Below are 22,831 nucleotides of genomic sequence, written 5' to 3' on the forward strand. Positions count from 1 at the left end.
CCAGGGTAGAACACACAAGGGCATTGGACGAGATGGGAGCAGTCTCCAGGTAGGCATGCCTTGGAATGGGATGAAACAATTTATTCAATGAAATTATAGCAGAAAATTCCACAAACCTGGAGAGAAAATGGACATTCAAACATAAAAGGCATTTTAAATCCCAGGTAGACATAACCAGAGAACCACTCCCCAGTAAGCCTTGATCAACAGGGTAAAACTGCCAAGTAAAGAATGTTTAGTGCCATAAGGAAAAAACTCTTGTGCATGTTTACCATAAGAATAATATCTGCCTATTCAGCTGCCTTCGAAGAAAAGGGCACTGTACCTTTTCCAAATTGCGAAGGCCACTTCAGGGATGGTGCCATATTGTCCTGGCCTCAGAAGATGCCTTTTGATAAAGCCATAACCACACTCGTTTTGGCAAGAATCAGTAGTCCTTTGTTTCATGTCCTGTCTGTCCATTTTGTCAGCAGTTGATTCAAGGATACTTTGTTGTCCAGTGGCTAACTTTATTGTTAGCTAATATTATTTCCTTCTTGGGCCTCTGAGGGAGTTGAAGATTAGTTAGTTATAGTTGAAGGTTAGTTAGTTATAGTTGAAGATTAATTAGGATAGAAAGTGAATTAGATACATTTTGGACTTAACAAAATAGGATAGATAATGAAATCATTTTCTCTGAATTTGTCAAATACAAATGGACTAGACATTGTTTAGACATTTATTACTTGTATATATTGTATATAGTCATTGTACTTTTGTATATAGTTTTTCTTTTGTTAGTTATAACCTTTTTCTTTTTTTTCCTTTTTATTAAAATAGAAAAGGGGAAAAAAAAATAAAGCTACTATCTCATAACTTCAAAAAAAAAAAAAAAGAAAAATATATATAACATTTTCTAACAATATCAATTTCAATATATATAATTTGTATACAATATAAAACAATCCAAAAAAAAAAAAAAAAAAAAAAGAAGTTGAAGTATTACTTGACTGGCACTTTGAAATAACTTGATCGGTATCCATCTACGTATTGATATGTTGTTATAGTTTGTTTTTTACCCCATTGAGTCCAATTTGTGCTGCCCACATACTCTTGGGTAAGTGACCATCCACTGGAGTATGCTCAGTCCACCCACGCCACACCTTTACATGAAAATGACTATCCAGTCCTAGCAGCTATAACTGTCAAGAAGTTCTCAGCTCAGAGCAGAACTTCATGATAAATCCCTGCTTGCATAATGACATTTTGTTTCACTTGAGCTTCCAATGGTCTTCTGAATGTTTTCACGGTGACTGTGATGTCATATGAACATCTACGCTGGTGTGCCCATTAGACACTCTTTGCTTTTGGTCATCCAGTGGACCTGGCTCTTTCAAGCTTTAACCTGATCTTCTATAGTGACCCCAGAGACTTGAGAGGAGGTTTATATCAATAAGGTTAGAAAGATGGGTGGGTACAGAAGAGGGGTGCATTTGGAAAGTAGTGAAAGGGAAGGGGTGAATATGATTAAATTGCATTGAATATAGCTCTCAAAATAATTTTCAAAGGGGGAGAAGTAATTGTTAATTTATTGAAATCAGTATTAGAGAATTTAGCTTACTTTTATGGAGCCATGGAAAATATTTATACAAATAGATAATGGAATAAAAGAATTATTTGACTTACAAAAAAAAAAAAAAAAAAAAAAAGAATAATATCTGCTGTTGTCAATAATAAAAGCATGGGATGATATATTTCAAACCCTCAAAGTATCTGCCAGTCATTAGTATACCAACAGAAAGCATCTAAAATTACTAGAGAAATAAGAACATCAAGGAAAGTACAAAGTAAGGCAATCCGTTTAAGCCAGCAGGAAGAAAACACTTAGAGGAAAACTGCACAGAGGAAGGTTTCATCCACCAGAGCACAGAAAAGAGTAGTATTTTGTGAAAGGAATAGATGAGCAAAAGAGAGCTGGGAAGTAATGCACCAAGTCCAACAGACTAGGTCAGCAAATAACTAGTCCACACCCCACCAAACAAAAAAAGGAAATGGCCAACTCTCAGTAATGATACTAAATGCAGTAGTCTCCAGTCGGCATTTAAAAGGTACAGATGGACTAGAGTCTGAAGCATACTGCAGCTGTATAGCTGTGTTATCGGCTGTGCGAAATGGGGGAGGGGGGGGACACCAGAAGGGGAGAGTCAAAAGATGGAAATCAACTGACCAAATGGGAGTCAAGAACAAGCTCGCACAGCTCTTCCCAAATCTGGTAAAGTAGACTTCAAATGGAAACAACTCAGAAAAGAGATCAGCATCCTTTACGCATAAGAATTCATCCAGCAGACTGAATCTCTGCACTTGGTGTTACAGCTTCCCCGTTTCACAGGACAAACACCGCAAGGCATAAAGGTAAGATGGGCCATAATACAGTGAGAGTGAATGATTTAAATAGCCCACTCTCCTCTTTCAATAGGTCGTCCAAACAAAATTCAGCAAAAAATCAAAAACTTTAGAGCTACACTGTATCATTTGGATTGAACTGATCTACAAACTTCCAACAGCCATGGATTACATATTCTCAGCACAGCACATAACTCTCTAAAATTGAATTATAAATTGAATAAAGTGTGTATGCATGTGCACATGTGTGTAAAATAATATTGTGGGGACAATAATCTGCCTTTAAAAAAAAAGCACAAGACTGAACAGATTTGCTGCTAAAATTCTATTGGACTTAAGATCCAAAACCAATGCTTCCCAAAATGCAAACTGTGCAGTAGAAAGGGGAAAATGCTACCAAATTCATTCAATAGAGCAACATTACATGATGATAAAACTAGATAAGGAAAATACAGACCAATCTAATGAACATACATAGATGTAAATTTTTTCAACAAAATACTTGCACATCAAATTCAAGAACACATTAAGAATATTATACACGTCATAACAAAGTTCATTTACTCCCTAGATACAAAGCTCACCCAATATACTCAAAGGTAATATATTTTAAGACAAGATACAATTACATGATTTCCATGTTAACTGAGTCAGAAAAGGGCACTTGACAAAAGTTTTAACATCCTTCGTGATAAACGACCTGCAAAAACTAGGAAAATAACAAATTATGTAAAAAAGAAAGCTATAATCAACATGGTTATGGGGAGGACAAAATATTCCCTCTAAAATCTGGAGACGTGTCTCCATTCTCCACTCATTCCATAAAATACTAAGGTATTTAGCTACAGCAGTAAGACAAGAGAAAGAAATACCAATAAGGAAAGGGAAGTCAAATTACCTCACACATAAAATAACCCAAGGACTGCATCAGAACTCTGAAAAAATCAGCATAAAAACCATTAGTTTTCCTAGATATTAATAATGAACATGGTAGAAACTATTCCAACCATAATAGCTTAAAACCATAAGGATACACCAACCATCAAGGTGAAAGACTGTCTTAAGAGTTTTCTATTGCTGCGAAAAGACATCATGACCACGACAACTCTTATAAAGGAAACATTTAATTGAGGTGGCTTGCTTACAGTTTCAGAGGTTTATTATCAACATGGCGGAAAGCATGGTGCCATCCAGGCAGATGTGGTGCTGGAGTTGCAAGTCCTTACATCTTGACTCAGAGGCAACAGGAAGTTGAACAAAGAGACCTCAAAGCCCACCTCCACAATGACACACTTCCTCCAACAAGGATACACCTCCTAATAGTACTACTCCCTTTGGGGGCTATTTTCTTTCAAATCACCAGATTCCACTCCCTGGTCCTCAAAGGCTTATAGCCATATCATAATGCATTTAGTCAAACTTCAAAAGTCCCCATGTCTATAACAGTCTCAGACTTGTTTCAAAGTCCAAAGTCTCTTCTGAGATGCATGGCAATCTCTTAACTGTATTCCCCCTGTAAAAATCAAAATCAAAAAGCAGATCACATACTTCCAACATATAATGGCACAGGATATACATTACCATCCAAAAATGCAGAGAAGGGAACATAGCAAGGAAATACTAAACAAAAGCAAGACCGCCGGGCGGTGGTGGCGCACGCCTTTAATCCCAGCACTCGGGAGGCAGAGCCAGGCGGATCTCTGTGAGTTCGAGGCCAGCCTGGGCTACCAAGTGAGTTCCAGGAAAGGCGCAAAGCTACACAGAGAAACCCTGTCTCGAAAAACCAAAAAAAAAAAAAAAAAAAAAAAAAAAAAAAAAAAAAAGCAAGACCAAAAACTGGCTGGGCAAATTCAAAACTCTGTAGCTTCATATCTGATGATAAAACACTCTTCAGAGCTCCAACTCTGTTCAGCTTGGTTGACTGCAAAACACTTCTTTCTCTTGGGCTGGTTCTACTCCCTGTTAGCAGCTATCCTCAGCAGGTATCCCATAACTCTGGCATCTCTAACATCTTGGATTCTCCAAGGCAATCCAGGCTTCAACTTCACAGCTTCACACAACGGCCTCTCTACTAGGCCTCCATTCAAGGACACCCCTGGCACACACCTGGCCTCAGTGGCTTTATCCCATAACTCCTTTCATCTATCCTTAACTCTAAAGCCAGAACCATGTAACCAAAGCAGCCAGGTTCTGCTGCTACTTGCTGGGGCTGAAACATGACCCCCTTGTTCAAATACATCTTCTCCAGCTTTCTGTCTTTCACTGCCTAAGCTTGGCTTTTCTGGAACTTACTTTGTAGGCCAGGCTGGCCTCAGACTCAAATCTGCCAACCTCTACCTTTCCATTGCTGGGATTATAGGTATGCCCCACCACACCTGGCTCTAATTCCTTTTCACAAGTTGGAAATTTAGCTGGGTAGAATCTTGCCCTGACCACTCTCTTTATTCCATTTCTTAATGCATTAATTTCTTTGAACAGAAAATTTAGCTCCATTCCACTTTCTGGGCCCTTTTTCTCCTCAAATATTTTTCCTTGCTCAGCTTACTCCTTTTCATTATATGTCTTCATTAGAGTTAACACTAATATCCACATGACAGAGTCTACACTAGACTGTTTTGAGATTTCTGCCAATGGAATTAATTACAAACTCTTCACTTTAGCCTCAGGCAAACTCTGAAGACAAGGGCAAGCCACTTCTTCCACCAAAATGTCACAAGAATGATCTCTGGACAACATACTAAAATTCTTCTCCTCTGAAACCTCTTGATCCAACCTCTGATAGTTCAAATCACACTCAACACCACTGTCTTCCATATTCCTACCAGTATGGCTCATTAAGCAGTGCTTAAAACATTTCATTGGTTTCCTAATTCAAAGTACCAAAGTCCATATTACTCCAAACAATATCAGGCCCATCACAGCAATACCCCACTCCTGGTACCAACTTCAAATCTGTGTTACTCAAGGTTCTCTAGAGTCACAGAACTTATGGAATGAATCTCTCTCTCTCTCTCTCTTCCTCACATTCATTATTGGAATGACTTACAGGCTCCAGATCAACAATGGTTAGTTGTGAATGTCAAGTCCAAGAATCTAGAAGCTGCTCAGACCCACGAGCCTGGGTGCCTCAGCTGTAATGGATATGCTGACAAGGCAAGGGCAAGCAGGTGAATAATAAACCCTTCCTTCTTTCATTGTCTTTATATAGGCTTCCAGCAGAAAGTGTATCTCAGATTAAAGGTGTGCCTTCCAACCTCAAGGTCTGTATTAAAGGTGTATGTCATCTAGCCTCAAGACCCAGATCAAAGGCATGTTATCTTCTTGCCTCAAGATCTGGATCACAAGTGTGCCCTCCATTTCTGGATTTTATTTCATTCCAGGTATAGTCAAGTTGACAACCAAGAATAACCATCACAAAGACTAAAAGAAAAATGAAAATCTGAAAACACTGAATAAGTTGAAATCTAGAAGATTGAGAGACCTTCATATTTATGGTTTTGCAGAATCTTTATCTTAACTACTACTGAAAGGTCTTTAGATTCAACACAGTCCTCTGTCAAAGTTCTAATCACATTATTCAAAAATAAAAACAATCCTAAACTTCATATGGAATCACAAAAGACACAAATGTCAAAATCATCTTAAACATCAAGGGTGATGCTGAAAGTGTCTCAACACCTGATCTCAAAGTATACTGCAGAGTATAGTGATAAAGATAGCATGGTCTTCTGCACAAAAATAAACATGTAGTCCAATGAACTAGAACACAGGACCCAAAAATAAACTCAGTGCTTTGCCAAAAATTGTTGTATGCTATCAAAAACATGCATTGTTTAAAAATACAGCATCTTCAGCAAATAACACTAGGGGAATGTGAAGAATGAAGTTATATCATCTCTCTCATCCTGAACTTTGAAAAATCAATTCAACATAAATGAAGGACTGTAACTGAAGTTTTTCTGTGTCCCACCTGGCCCATGGTCAGGACAGATCTCTCTCACCCACCAGTCCTGCAGCTGCTTGGACCCAAATAAACACCTTGAGGCTTATATTAATTAAAACTGCTCAGCCATTAGCTCAGGCCTACCACTGACTAGCTCTTACATTTAAACTAACCCATAATTCTTATTTATGTTTAACCACGTGGCTTGGTACCTTTCCTCAGTTCTGCCTTCACATCTTGCTTCCTCTGTGTCTGGCTGAGAACTCCTGACTCAGCCTTCCTGTTCCCAGAATTCTCCTCTCTGTTTATCCCACCTAAACTATACTTCCTGCCTGGCTACTGGCCAATCAGTGTTTTATTTATCAACCAAATCAGAGCAACACACATTCACAGCATACAGAAAGACACCCCAGCAAAGGACTTTATAAAGGCTCCAATGCTGAATCTGCCAGAAGGAAATAGAGGAATGATAGTTTAAGATCAGCAAAGGCATGGATTCTTTGAAAATGACTTTGGTAGCACAGAAAATAACTCCAAGGACTGACAAATGAGATTACATTAAATTAAGAAGCAGCTTTACATGGGGGAAAAAAACTAAGTGGAAGAGTGAAGGGACAGCCTACAGAATGGAAAGTAATCTTTAGCAACTATATCTCAAGGAATCAATATATACCATATATAAAAGAACTGCAAAAATTAAACACAAATCTTCCAGCCAATAAATGGACTAAAGAACTGAATAGACAGTTCTCAAAAGAAGAAACAGAAATAGCCAATAAATACTTGCAAAAGTGTTCAACATCTATAGCCATCAGTGAAATACAATTAAGACTACTGTGAGATCACAAGTATTTCCTATCAGAACTTAGCATGAGATGTACAATGTGACCCAGCTACATCACTCCTGTGTATATATCCAAAGGACTAATTATTCCTGTAGAAAAACCTGTGCATTCATGTTTAGTGATGCAATATTCACAATAGCTAAGAAATCCATCCTAGTTACACATCAACATATAGATGGTAGCGAAAATGGGGGATATATATATATATATATATATATATATATATGCATATATACGTAATATATTCAACAAATAAGAAGGAAATCATGATATTTCTGGGAAAATTGATACCACAGAAAATCATTAAGTAAAATACCATCTTTTCTCTCATACATGAATCCTAGACTTTAAATATATCTTATATATAATATACACATGTATATATGTGAGATTTATATAGAAGCACAAAACTTTAATATCCAAAGTACTTGAGCAGATATAAATTCTAGAGGTATTAGAATATCTGATTTCAAGTTACAGTATAGATCCAAAGTAACAGTAGCAAAAAAACACAGCTTCATATGCCCAAAAGAACAGGGCATATGAATGCAGACACAAACTCACAATCTACAACCATCAGGTTCTTGATAAAGTTTACAAAAACTCATAACAATCCCTTCAACAAATGACGCCAGAACAATTGGATATCCACGTGTGGAATGTTGAGGCAGGCTCGCTATCTCTCACTCTGTACCAAATTCAGCTCTGGATGAGTCAAAAGCTCTCAAGACCTTTGAAATGGCTAAGAGAAAATGCAACAGAAACACCCTAACATCCATGCTGAGGTAATGACTTCCTAGACAGAACTCCAGTTTCTCAGGAAATAATTATAATTGACAACTGGAATGGAATCAAAAACTTCTAAACAACAAAAGAAAAAAATCATCAGAGTGAAGACACAGCTCACAAAACAGAAGACCCTTGCCAGCTCTTTTTGTACCAAGAGTGTTGATATTCATTGTCTACAAAGAACTCAAAACATAAACAACAATTCAGTTATATATGGACATATTATATGAACAGACACTTCTCAAATCATAGCAGAAATTTTCCCAAATCTATGGAAATCTCCATCTAGGTTTACAAGGCATTTAGAACACCAGAAAAGAACCTCCCCACACCACATTATGGATAAAATACTAGAGAACAGAGTGCGGTTCCCAGCACCCATGTCAGATGGATCACAATACCTGTAACTCCAGCTCCAGGGGATTTCATGTTCTCTTTTGGCTTCTGCAGGCACATTTGTAGCATACATTTACACAGGTACATATACATACACATAGAGTTGAAAAATCTAAATAAATCTAACAAAAAAGATTTTAAGCCAATAAGCGAAGTTCTCACCTCAAAGAAAAAACTTGAAGAAAATCAAGATCAGAGTAGATGTTGTTATGACTAAATAAAGGAAAATATTTTAAAAATCATCAAAACAATAGATAGGTTTATTAATTAAGGAAAAGCAGAACTGGCAATCATCTCTCTAGGATGACAGGTGCTGGCCATCACACCTGGCTTGTACATAAACGCTGGGGATCTGAACTCAAGTTCTCACACTTGTGGGACAAGCGCTTTCTCCTCTGAGTCATCTTCCTGCTCTATAGATCAAGGCGGGGGTGTTTTTTAAATTTTCACATCCTGTTGACCAGAAGGAAGTAACTTCCTCTTCATCGGCCCCCCAATGCTACTATACCACCACAATGAACAAGCCTCGAAGGATGTCAAAAGTAGGGATGCAGAGCACATAATTATTTCATGTATTAGATGGTAGCAAGGATTGAAGAGAAAAGTGACATGGAAGGAAGAGGAAGCTTGATGGGAGCCCTGGCACAATGAGAAAATCTTGGGCCAGGTGTCCAGGGGAACTCCCTGAGGCGAGCAGGGTGAGGGCATCTGGGGCAAACACATTCCTGGCAATGTGAAGAAAGGGGAAATTGCCCAGTTTAGAGCACTGGTCGTTGTGTGTGCAGATGAAGAAGAATCAATCTGACAGCTTAGGTATTTTGTGGTCTGTTTTTCCTTCTGTTGCTTCCAGGTTGTGTCAAAAGATTAAAAGTATCACTGAAAATCAGCCATCAGAAGTGACCTAAGAAATCTACTGGCCAACCTCAAATGACCCGTAGAGGCCACATCTGGCAATGTTTCCACAGTCAGGAAGCAGCAGGGTGTTTCTTGTTTCTCCATGGCCCACATGCATCCTCACATTTGCTGACTCAAAAAGCAGGTCATCCAATGCTTACTTGGAGACTAGCAGAGGGTGAGATGTGACCAGGATGAGACCCTGAGACCGCCTTCTCTTGGCTTTTCTTAAATGCCACATCCTTTCTACACTGAGAATCTGAGCCTGTCAGTTCTAGCTTCCAGTCCTCACAAATGTATGCACAGTGCCCTGGTACTTCTCTGGCCTCTGGAGGGCATTCATCCAGCATGTCCACTGGCATCCCCATGGACTCAGAGCTGTGGTAGTAGACAAAAACCCTTGGTCCTTTAAAGACAGATTCACAAAAGCAGTGCTCAGCCCTAAGCAAGCCAGCCAATGTCTGATTCATCTGGCTCTGCAGACTGCCTGCCTTCCCTCCTCATGGTCTCAAGTGCAGGCTACATCCGATGGACAGGTGGCTGGTCTGCACTCAGATAGCTCTCAGTGTCATGTGGCACCAATCTAAACAAATGCCCTGGTGTCCTGTAAACAAAACTGGAGCACTGAGCTTTTTCTCTTCATGGAGCTTAAGGTACCACAAGTCTGGGTGGGGCATGCCAAGAACTGGGTCCTTTGGGGCTCTGCACAAACTGTCTGCAAAGCAGAAACAGTGCCACCTTCCCACTATCCCATAGGGGGCAAGGTACTTTATACTGAGGGCAAAGGAGCATAAAAAGTGTAATGCTGGGTGTGGGGAGTGCTAATAGGTAGTCTAGGAGGTTTCCCATGTTCCCCACACTCCCCTTCTCTTTCAAAGTGAACAAGTAAGGCTGACATTTACCCCAGTCTCAGTCTGTGAGTGACTGGTCAGTCTACAACAAAGGCTTGCTCTCAGAATCTGAGATTAAGGAAGATGAAGGCCCTGGGCCGCCTATCTGTCTGCATTGGGCATATTGCACAATGATAGCTTTCTCCACATCCCCCTGGCAGCTTTGTAACCTAACACCAGGCCATGGCTTCTTATCTTTGCCGGCTTCCTCTTCCACCTCCCGTCTTTCCTCCTTGTGCAGCTGGACGGAGAAAACTGAGCCACTCTTGCTTTGAAGACTTAAGGATGGGGCCTTTTCCCTTAGCACCCATTGTCTGCTGGACTCGCTGCCCATCCCCCTCCCACACTTTCACCTACCTTTAGTTCCTCCTGCTAGCAGGTGGCTATGCAGTCCGGCCCCCAGCGTCACAGGCTCTGAAGGCCCAACTGGGGTGAGACGGAGCCTGGATTTGAATATTTGAACTGGCATTTTTCCAGTGGTTAGATCAACTCAAAAAAAAAATGAAAATTAAAACTTCCTTCACTTTCAGACTTTTTGAAGTCTCTTCCAGAGGAAAGCCTTGGGCCCTTCCACCCCAGTCCAAAAGAAATGGCATTTTCTATGTATGCAGAAACAGACTGGATATCCCATCTACGGGGTCCCCAGTTTAGTGATAGTGGCAGCCCGACCTAGCTTGATACTTTGGGGTCTTAAGTATCCAGAGCCACCAGCCCAGCATGGGTATGGTGCGGTGTGGTATGGTGTGATGTGGTGTGGTGTGGTATGGTATAGTATACATGGTCTCCAAATATACCAAGCTTGGGAAACAGATTATTCCCATCAAAAAAATGGTAATTTCATAAAATGTTCTCCATTTTCTTCCTTTGTTATCTCTGAGAAGGAAGGTGGATAATTTGAAGCAAGGGGAGAGAAAAAAAACCTTTTCTTCCTAATATCTGCCATTCTAGATTATCTTCTCAAAGGCATTTCTGTAGAGAGCTGAACTCTCCTAGGCACTGCTTGGTTGGGCTTCTCAAAGGTAGAAAAAAAGAGGCCTCCATAAATATTTCAGGAAAAAAAAAAACACTTATGAAACTGTACAGGTTATTGGCAATATTGACGTCCTTTACTTTGGCTGTGTTTCATTCTGACAAAATAAATTACTTAAATCACAGATGTGAGATTGTTTGTAGGAAAGCATGTTTTAGGGGTTTTGTAATATTTTTATTTGTTCTTTGAGAATTTTCTAGGCGTGAATGTTTTAAAATAAGATGTGGGGGGGGGGGACTTCACAAGAGCAACAGAGCTGGCCCTGCCTCTCACCAGCTGCAGCACTCAGCAGAGTGGCCCCTGCCCCTCACCTGGGCAACACAGTAGAGCTGGTCCTGATGATGTAGGTGTGGGGGACCCAGCCTGAGGGAGCACATGAGAGCAGAACCAGCCCTGCCCCCTGCTGCTTACTGCATAGGGTGAGCTAGCCAGGGGTACTGGAGAGCTCACCCTGGTATTGAGGATGAGAGAAAGAAGGCAGGCTGACCAACCTGGCAACCACCCAAAGCTGCAGGATCTCCATGACACAGGACAACAGGGTATCCAAGAGGAATCCCAGGGAAGACCCAGGATCGATAACGTAGCAGAAACCAGAGGCCTCCAACCAGACCAAGGACTCTTTGCAATGAACACTTATAAGTTAAGATGTACAGACTAAAGGGTAAATTGTGTGACTCACTGGGCCACACTACAGCTTCCATAACAAGATTTTTCTTTTTTCCTTGTCCTTTAAATTTTCTTTTATCTTGGCCTGTGGAAGGTTTCGAGGGCAGAGGGAGGATGCAAAGGGATGGAGAGATGAGTGGGATCGAGATGCATGATGTGAAATCCACGAAGAATCAATAAAAAGTTAAATTAGAAAAAAATAGTTGAATAAACACCCACTGATTTTTTTTTTTTAAAGATGGCGGATATTGAAAGTAGCCAGTTGAAGGGTGAAAAGAGCAGATGCCTTTGGTAGCTTGCTTGGGAGTTTGTTCTGGGTCCTCATGGCTTGTCACCTTCCAGCTTTCATGTGGCCCCTCCCACTGCACAGAGCCCTGCCTGGCATGCTGCTCGACGAACTAACATGCCTCAAGGATATTTTTCTAGAAACACGAATAAGTAGTGAGAATCAGATTTGAGTTTTGCAATCTTACCTTCCCGCCTTTCCACAACCCTTTGGGGTAGGGATAAAGGGAAAGGATGCTTTTAAGCAAGAATTACATAGGATGGAAAAGGAAGTGTGAGCAGGATGAGGGACTGCGTGGGGTTTATGACCACTGATTAAGCCTGTGCCTGCTTACAGCCTCTCTGCTGGACCCTTGCACTGTTAGAAGGTGGATTCACCATCCCATTGAGCAGGATGAGGGACTGCGTGGGGTTTATGACCACTGATTAAGCCTGTGCCGGCTTACAGCCTCTCTGCTGGACCCTTGCACTGTTAGAAGGTGGATTCACCATCCCATTGCATCCCGTCTTCTTCACTTCTCTTGGAGCTCCTTGTTCCACTCTGTCTCGGGGCTGATAAGAGCCTCTCGTGTGAAATTTAGACCATCCGTCAAGGAAAAAAGCCAGTCATCACAATGAAATGTGTCCCTTCATCAAATGATAGCAGTATGATGATGAAGAGTATGGCGGCGGCGCCTCCTGTCATCCCAGCAGTCTGGAAGTTATAGCAGGAGATTCAAGACCAGCCTAGTCATTTTGAGGCCAACCTGAACCGTATGATACCCTATACTCTGTCAACATAAAAGCTGAAGAACACATCTGTAGCAGACTGTCAGACTTGGAGTAGGGCATTTACATAGAATATATCTAACAAATCTAAAGAAAAGAAATCATAGACACAATCCAATTTATAATGTTTTCGGAAGTCCTAAAAAGATACTTCACCAAAGGGAATAAGCAAATACCTAATAAGTGCTTGGGAGATGCTAAACATCATTAGTTATAAGAAAATGCAAATGTGGGTAGACAGTGATTCTCCCAGAAGATATGGGTTATTAAATGAAAATCTCATTGCCAGGCATGGAATATCACCCTACAAGCTGTTGATCAAGGAGGCCCCAAATACAGGCTATTGCCGCTACTTTTAGTTGCCCACCATAACTCGATGGTGAGACCCTATAGCTGAAGACATCACGAAGTTAAATAGCTGGAATTAACCTGGAAACTACCTCCCCGCTGGCCAGCTTTAAAAGTGCTAGAAAGTTCTATGCAAGCTCCTGGGGGAGAAAAGCCATCAATGATCATACTCGGCAGTGAATCCTGCATGCTACCATACTCAATACCAGTCAAGATATGCCTATTGGTACAATCATAGTGGCATGACTGTTCTGGGGCAACCAACCACTTTCTGGTTGCATTTGAGGCCTACTCCACAGGAAGAATCCATGTCTGATACTGCAAGCCTTGTCAAAAGCCCATGGCTGGTAGATCATAGCCTCTAGGGGAAGGTTGGGGGAAGACCTATTACTGTTGTTTTGTTAAACTGACTTGTTGTCAGACAGCTTTCTAAAAATTTGTTTATATCCATAAATGCTACTCTCAGTTAGAGAAGCTTCTTTTTGCAGTGGACAGCAATTAATGCTGAGACTCATAGGAGGTCAAATGGCTAAGAATAAGTAACCACTGAGTGCTCAGCCATGAATGGGATATCTAAACCAACCCCCTCAAGGCTCAGGAAGCATCTTCTGGAAGAGGGAGGTAAAGAATTTAATAGTCAAAGGACGGGGAAGAATTCAGAAATGCTGCCATCTAGTCTCAACATGGTCTTTGAGCTCATGGACTCACAGCAGCTGGGGTTACTTGCATAAGACCTGCATGTGATCAAGTCAGTCAACATTCCATCATGGATAGGGGAGGAGACTCGTGAGGTGCCCCCTCTCCTGGGGAGCTATTGACATGATGGCTACTGGGGGAAGGAGAGTTAGTATTTGGGGGAGGGTTTCTGGTAGGCTGCCCATGCTTACGTGGAAGGCCTTATACCCAAGAGCATTCAGGAAGCCTAACTGGGCGCAGTGGGTCATTTTTTATAGGGAAAGAACATGAAGGGAGGAGGAGGATTGGTGAGTGGGACCCAGAAGGAGAGGCAGGGAGGAGCTGGGGATGGATATGATCAAGATACATTGTATACATGCATGCAATTATCAAGAATAACAAAAATTCTTAATTTTAAAAAGAAAACACAAATGAAATCCACAATGAGAACACTCCATACTCCTGGAACAGCTAAAATATGAAAAGACTGATGTCGTTAATGGATATGGAGAAACTGTAACTCATACACACTGCTGAATGAAATCATAAAACAGATACTGACTTTGGGAAAGTGGCCATTTCTTATGAAGGAAGTCTCTGAATATAAGACTTATCTAATAGGAATGAATATCTATTCATACAAAGACTTATATGGAAAGATTCATTGTAGCTCTCATTCATAAGAACCCAGAATGTAAAATAATTTGAATATTACTTGGAGAAAAATAAATTATGGTATGTTATAGAAATAAAATACTACCTACTACTAAAAAATGGATTAAGAACTGATATTTACAACATGCTAAAATTAGAAATACGTTAGATTGAGCCAAAAACAGGCCCCAAAGTATATATTCTATGTCTTAGTTACTATTTTATTGCTGTGATGAAATACCATGACCACAGCAACTTATAGAAGAAAGTATCAATTGGCCACTTGCTTACAGTTTCAGAGAGCTGGTCCATGAATATCATGGTGGGGAGTGTGGTGCCAAGTAGGCAGGTGTGGTGCTGAAGCAGTAGCTGATACCTTATATCTGAGCCCCAAGATGCAGGCCAAGTTACAGAGAGAGAGAGAGAGAGAGAGAGAGAGAGAGAGAGAGAGAGAGAGAGAGACTGACTGAGACTGAAACTACTACTGGGCCTGGCATAGGTTTTTTTAAATCAAGGCCCACCCCCAGTGACACACTGTAGCTGGAATTTTTTGTGTGTCCTGCCCAGCCCTGATGTCCCACAGCCGCTTGTAAAATAATCACTCAAAGATTTATATTAATTACCAACTGTATGGCCTATGGCAGGCTTCTTGCTAGCTAGCTCTTTCATCTTAAATTAACCCATTTCTATTAATCTATGTATCACCACGTGTTCCGTGGCTTTACCTGTGTTCCATTGCATGTTGCTCCTTGGACAGCAGTCTGACATCTTCCCCCACTCTTTCTCCTCTCACTCTCTCTTGGATTTTCCCACCTGGCTCCATCCTGTCCTGCCATAGGCCAATGCAGCTTTATTTATCAACCAATCAGAGCAACACATATTCACAGCATACAGAAAGACATCCCACAGCATCACACCTCCTTCAACAAGGTCATACTTCAACAAAACCACACCTCAGTCCTTCCAAACAGTTCCACTAACTGGGGACCATGAACTCAAACGTGTGAGCTTATGAGAGCCATTCTCATTCTATTCCACTTCCTGGTCCACATAAACCTGTAGCCGTATTATAATGCCAAATGCATTCAGTACGATTCTAAAAGTCCCCATAGTCTCGGCACTGTTTTAAAGTCCAAAGTCTCTTCTGAGACTCAAAGCAATCTCTTAACTTTAACCCTCTGTTAAATCAAAATCAAAAAGCACATCACATATTTTTAACATACAGTAGCACAGAACATATGCATCACCATTCCAAAAGGGAGAAAAAAGAGCATAGTGAATAAGCATTGGACCGAAGCAAGACTGAAACTTAGCAGGGCGAACTCCAAACTCTGTTTCTCCATGTCTGATGTCAAAGCACTCTTCAGATCTCCAACTCCTTCAAGTTTTGCTGACTGCAACACACTTCTCTCTTGGGCTGGTTCCACTCCATGTTAGCAGCTCTCCTTGACAGGTATCCCATGATTGTGGCATCTTCAACATCTTGGGGTCTCCAACACAATCCAGGTTTCACCTTCACAGCTTCATACAAAAGCCTCTCTGGGCCTCCATGTAGGGATTCCCCTGCCACAAACCTGGCCTCAGCAGCTTTTCTTAACCTCAGAGGAAGATTCCATAACCCCTTTCCTATATCTGTCTTGACATTCAATCCAGAACCACATGGCCAAACATCACCAAGTTGTTCTTCTTGCTGGGGCAGGAACCTGGCCTCCTCCTTGAATCATATTTGAATAAGCTTTCTGATTTTGTTTAGGGCTATGAAATCCCAAAGACCTTTTCCTTTTGCAGGATTAGCTAGCTGGGTGTGTCTTGCACTGGGGTTTTCACTCCCTTTATTCCATTTACCATCACACATTTCTTTAAACATTTCTTCTCCTTGAGTGTAAGACTTGGCTCAAGCATTACATTTCCTGATGCTCCTTTTCTCCTCAGACTGTACTTTTTGTATTTCTTTGTCCCAGCTGCTCCCTTTCATTGTAGATCTACATAAGAATGATCACTAATAACACATGACATAGTCAATAATAGGCTGCCTTAAAATTTCCTCTGCCAATGATTTTAGTCTAAAACTCTTCAATTTAGCCTCAGGAAGTTTCTAAGGAAAAGGGCAAAACACAGACACATTCTTGGCCAAAACATCACATGAATGGTCTGTAGCACAGATGTTAATATTAGTATTAGTCTTATCTTGACCTTGCTTCCACAGGCCACAGTCTCTTGCTCTCAGCACTACTGCCTTCTATGCCCCTACTACGATGGCCCATTAAGTTACAACATTTAACTACTTTCCTAATCCAAAATCTTAACGTTTACATTTTACCAACAAGCAACATGGTCAGACTCGACACAGCAATACCTCAGTTCCTAGTGCTGTTTTTAGCTACTGTTCTACTATATGATGAAACACCATGACCAAGGCAACTTAAAGAAGAAAGCATCTATCTGGGGACTTGCTTTATAGTTTCAGAGTTAGTCCATGAATCTGTTGTGGTAGTTAGGGATGGTGCTGAAACAGTAGCTAGGGTTCATATCTAATGCCCAAGGTGCAGGCCAAGGGTAAGGGATAGACAGGGAGAAAAAGGGAGGAAGAAGGAGGGAGAGAGGTTAGGCGGGAGGGAGGGAGGGAGGGAGGGAGGGAGGGAAGGAGAGAAAGCAAGCTGGCCTGTCTGGCATGGGCTTTTGAAACCTCAAAGCCCACCCCCATGACACACCTGCTAATTCTTCCCAAACAGTTTCAATAACTGAGGACCAAACATTCAAATATATGATCCTATAGGGGACATTCTCATTCAAACCACCATACTCCATGATTCCATGTATCTGAAGCTCAAGAGCAGAAAATACTAATGTATAACAAAGGTACAAGGGAACTTCTAGGGTGATGGACATGTTCTACTTTATTTGGGAAGTGGTTACATATGTGTCTTCAAGCGTTAAAATGGCTCCAACTTAGCCAGCTTCCTATTGTACCTGAAGCAAGAGGATCTGAATTTGTGGCATCTATGGGCTATACTGCAGGACCTTTCATAACAAAACAAAACAAAATCTTCCAACTTAACTTTTAAGATCTCTTTATTTTACTATGTATTAATTAGATTTCAAATATTTAAAAAAAAAAGCCTGCTGAGTTCATTGAAAGCCATAGCCTTACTCAGTGGAGAGTGTGAATGAAACTTGAGAGCTGAGCTAGTGAATGAACTCTGAATAGTACCTGACAGAAGGAGCAAAAGCTATAAAGAATGTGGTGACCCCGAATGGACTATTTTTATCTGTGAAAACACACAAGGATATACCAGAGGTACTTGCCAGTCATCCACCAAAAGGAATACAGCATCTGTCTCCAGGGGGTGGGTGCTTTAGCATGCCTAAATCACAGTCATATTAGGCAAGGATGTACTTCACTGTTCGCATAGAATCCAGCTCTGATGACAGACGGGATTCTAAATTTAGAATTTGCTGGACCACACACAGAGGTTGGCTTTAGAACTTGAGAAAACACTAATCAAAACAGGGCTTCCAGCCACACCTATGTACTGCTAGACCAGGCATTGCGGTCCCCACTGAAGCATAATGTGATATTGTCTAAACCTCTGGGGATCAGGAAATCTCTATCCCAAAGGAACTAAGACTTTGGTTGCGGGGAGACAGTAAGATATCTGAGGGACAGTCACATGAACTCTTTACCAAAGAGAATGTGTAGTGGAAAGATTACATCATTTAAATAACTGAAAGGCTGGCTGAGGGCAGAAGAGATAGAATTTGATTCTTCCAAACAGCTGGATTCCAACTACTGTACACAAGTTTGGTGGTTTGAATAGGAATGGCCTCCATAGGCTCATATTTGAATGCTTAGGGAGTGGCATTAGAAAGTATGGCCCTGTTGGAAGAAGTGTGCCACTGGGGGTGAGCTTTGTGGTTTCAAACACCCAGGCCCAATGCTCACTCCCCTTTCTGCGTGCCCATCTGGATACAGAACTCTCAGCTATCTTTCCAGCACCATGCATGCCTGTGTGCCACCGTCATGATGCCAACAGACTAAACCTCTGAACCTGTAAGCCAGCCCCAGTTAAATGCTTTCTTTCATAATAGTTGCTATGGTTGTGGTCTCTCTTCACAGCAGTAAACCCTAATGAAGACAGAAAGTCACAGGATGTTAGATTTTAATGCAATGTAAAATGGACTCTTTGGGACTCCAGAGTGTCTCATCCACATTCCCCCCACCAATACTTTCCAAACACCTACTATGTAGTTCACACACCAGGATGAATGGCTTGCAGACTTAGCCCTGAAAAAAGCACTCAGTGCAGGACAGTAGATGTAAACGCAAGCCACTTAAGACAGAGGCAACAAGCAAGAGCAGACAGAGGTGATAGGGCCAGGCCTGAGGAGGAAGGGATTGCTTCACACTACAGCTGGGCTGTCCAAAACACTCACTAGTCATTTTGCTTCTTCTCATTCACTCTGTCCAACACTCAAAAGAGAAATGATTGAACACTGCCCTGTACTGGCACTGTTATAAATGCTGGTGATACGTCGGAATGAGCTCATGTGTCATGTCCTGATGAGAAATGGCAAAGGCACCGTCTTCCAGGTGTGGCATAGCCACTGTGGTCCTGAACTCTCGGCAGCTTTAATTAAGTGCACAAGACCATCCAAAGTTCAGGCCCACCAACCTACCTTAAGGAGAAGGGAGAGGTTCGTGATACACACACCCATACATACCCACACACACCCACACACACTGGAGGGCTCAGAGGCAGTGAGCAGTCGCTGGGGCTAGGGAGTGGAAAGCGGTCTAAGGCATGACCTCCAGGTAGTTAATGGTGCCTGGGAAAGCCAGACATTTTCCGCAGTGTTGTGGCCATTGGTAGGTTGTCCTGTCCACGTTACTTAGGAAACCTAATTAAACTCACTGGAATCCGCAGAGTCGGGGAAGAAAAAGAGAGGGTAACAGGGGTCAAATGTCATCCAAATAAACTATCTACATGTATGAAGATGCTGGAATCAACCTATTATATACAATCAATACATTCTAATTAAAAAAAATAACTTACAAAAGGCACAGAGCATGCATGTCAGGTGGTGACAGGTACTGCAGACCAAGACGACTACTCTGAATTCTTCAGTCGTCTTCGAACAACCCAACAGGCCCTTTCTTTCCACAGCAATGATCTCCCACCTCACTGGGAAATTGTCCTCAGTGCCCGGTTCTATACTTAGCCACCACCATCATCTCTCCCCATCCTGACCTGAGTCAGTTTGGCATCCTGCTGGAGCTCATTTACATTTCCTAATGGCTTTACCCAGCGGGTCTGCATAAAAAGGATGATTGGACCATGGGCTTGAGTACCAGGTGTCTGAGATGGTCTGCACTTGGCTGTGCTGGGGGGAGGTCTTCTGCTCCACCCCTTGGCATTCCTTCAAAAACTCGTTGGCAGAGACAGTCAGGGCCCATTAGATTAGGATCCAGGTCCTCTCTAGGCTAGCTTGTATTTTCTAACTTTTTCTCTCCCCTCTATCCTTCTATGTAATATTTCCTGCTGCTTCTACTCAAGAGTACTCTGGGGAAATGTGGGGTTGGGATGGACCCCACAACCTGTGCCCCCCACATTTCCCCCTCGGGGACTGTGCTTCATCAGCCATGCAAGGCCCTTCTGCTCTCTACCTTGCTCTCGCCATTCACTAGCTCCCATTCCATTCACAGACTTTTACTTTCTCACAGTTCTAAAGCTCTTTGCATATTTCCAAATGGGGAATAGGCAAGACCTCATCTGGATTCATCCAGTTCCCGTGTATGGAGTCATATGACTATATATTAATTACTTTTCTGTAACAAATACCCGACAAGAAGCAACATAGGGAAGGCAGGGTTGATTTTGACTCAGGCTTTGAGGTTACAACCCACCAGGGTGGAGAAGACAGGCCAACAGGGGTGGCTTGCAGCAGCCTGGGCCTTGAGTGTCAGCGGACCAAAAGGCAGAGAAGGGGAAGGCCAGCATTCAGCGGGCTGTATCCTTTTTCCATCTTCACCCAGTTCGGGAAGGCAGCCTGTAGAATGGCATGCCACCACATTGAGAAGCTCCCCTCTCTCACCCAGTCAATCCTTTCTGGAAACATCCTCACAGACACGCCTCCAGATATGCCACGCAAATGCTGTAGGTGGTTCTTAATCCAATCAAACTGACAACCAAAGTTGACCATCAGGGGTTCTTGAGTCTTGGGCACTCCTGTACCACCTCACGCAAGTGCTTAATTCATCTTTGTTGGCAGACAGCTCAAAAGCACACCCTCTACTTCTTGCCTATACCACTGCATTCCCTGACCTGCCTCACCACGTACCATGAATGCTTCAGACAGCTTAGGCTGACAATACAGATATAGCCCAGTAATCACCTATTTGCCAGTAAAATAGCTCTCTTTCACTGGATTCAAGATCTTAGTGGTCTTAAAGGTTGATGTTCCTAAGATATATCCTGAGCCCTCTGCTTACCTTTATGTTATTTCTGAAATCTAAATAGAGCTTGTATTTTGGAAATTTGATCATTTCATCTCCTGGTGAAAATGAGGAAATCTTGAGATACTGATAACCCATTCATCATCTACATGTGATAAAACTGCATGGGGCTACACTCCTGCACAGCATGTACTCAGAGTTTGGAGCATGTAAGCTGGTGGAATCTGATCAATTCTGTGGATTTTGGTGATATAAATATCTTGCTTTCAACATTGTGAATATAAAATACAAGCATTAGAAGAGTCTAGGCAAAGGGCTTGAGGAAAGTCACTGTACCTTGCAATTCCTTCCAGAAAAATCTATATTTCAAGATCAAAAGTAAAACCTCAAATAAACACATATGTTTTTAAAAAGTGAATACACAACAAGAAAAGCCTTCGTGACTCTACTTTTCACAAGACAGAAACACAAATTCACCTGCCCCACACTCAAGACTCTGCACAAAGCCACACAGAACCTCTGCAGTCTGTGTCCAGTTCCTCTCCCTTAGACCTTACATTCATTCTTTAGACAACCCACGATGGACCAACGCATTAGAAATACAGTAGTGACCCAACAGATAAGATGCCTGCCCTCGGAAACTTGAAACAGCCAGTTATGTGATAAAGCGAGTTCTGTCACAACTTGGAATTGTAGCCAACAGGCTAGCCATTCCCCCTTCCATTCTGTTCTGCTCCCTTTGCTCAATATTCACTTTCCTGCATTTGTGAGCCCCACTCCCCCACGCTATCAAATCATTCAGTCATAAACACTCCCCAAGCACCTCCCTGTGCCCTGCTGCAGCTGCACCCGGGCTGCAGCTGTGAACCACAAAGCAAGGCCTCTGCCCCAGGAGTCCCACATTAGTGAAAGACAGATGATCCACAGCCAGATAGGAAAACACAAAAGGACAAGATTTAAGGGAACGATCCAATCCGGAGAGTGGATTAGGCTAGTGAGCCAAGCAAGCATTCCTCCAAGCAGGTGTTATCCAAACTCAAACCTAGATGCCAAGAAAGGACATTAGACAGAACGGAGGAAGTGGGCACAAAGGCTTAAGAAGGGAGATGCTTGACCTAGTTAAGGAGTGGAAAGGTTAGTGTAGTGAGGCCAAGGAGGAGGAAGAGATAATAAAAGTGGGGGGAAAAAATCAGAAAGGTGGGCAGGAGACAGTTGCAAAGAGCTCTGGAACCAGGAGAGCACGGATGCTGCTTGGGTTTAGCTACAGGCTGTGGAGGAATTTGAGCAGGAGAGCCCCACCACAGCCATCAGAGACAAATCTACTGCTGTGCAGAGCATGACGATCGGTGGGGTGGGGAAAAAGCAAAGAACCAGAAATAAGCTGGAGAGTCCAGAGATTCCGGGCTTCTAAAGAGTCTCCACACAGCCTTGTTCTTATGGCCGATGTCTCACTTGCTCCATGGTGAGGGCGTCTGCTTTATGTCTTGCCTTCCTGACTAGACAGGTGCTGACAGAGCAGAGGGACCAAGTGTTATTCTCTCGTGCCTACCAAGCTCAGTCATTTCTTAAGTTAATTGGTCATATTCAGCTTGGGGAGAAAGGAGTGTAGACCCAGGAAGTTCTAGAAAGTAAATGGCATTTGAGGTACACCACTAAGGATGGCAAAATTAGACACATGGGACTTGGGAGGATGGAGAGGGCAGCATGCTGGAAGGAAAAAAAAATAGATGGGAAACGATGGCTGTGGGGGAATGCAGCAAAGAGAAAGCAAATTGGAAAGACTAGAGAGCTGGGTTGGGGCAAGAAGACGGC

This window comes from Peromyscus californicus, unplaced genomic scaffold (genome assembly GCF_007827085.1).
Source record: "Peromyscus californicus insignis strain IS unplaced genomic scaffold, ASM782708v3 Scaffold_11__1_contigs__length_118956290, whole genome shotgun sequence".
In the NCBI taxonomy this organism is placed as follows: Eukaryota; Metazoa; Chordata; class Mammalia; order Rodentia; family Cricetidae; genus Peromyscus; species Peromyscus californicus.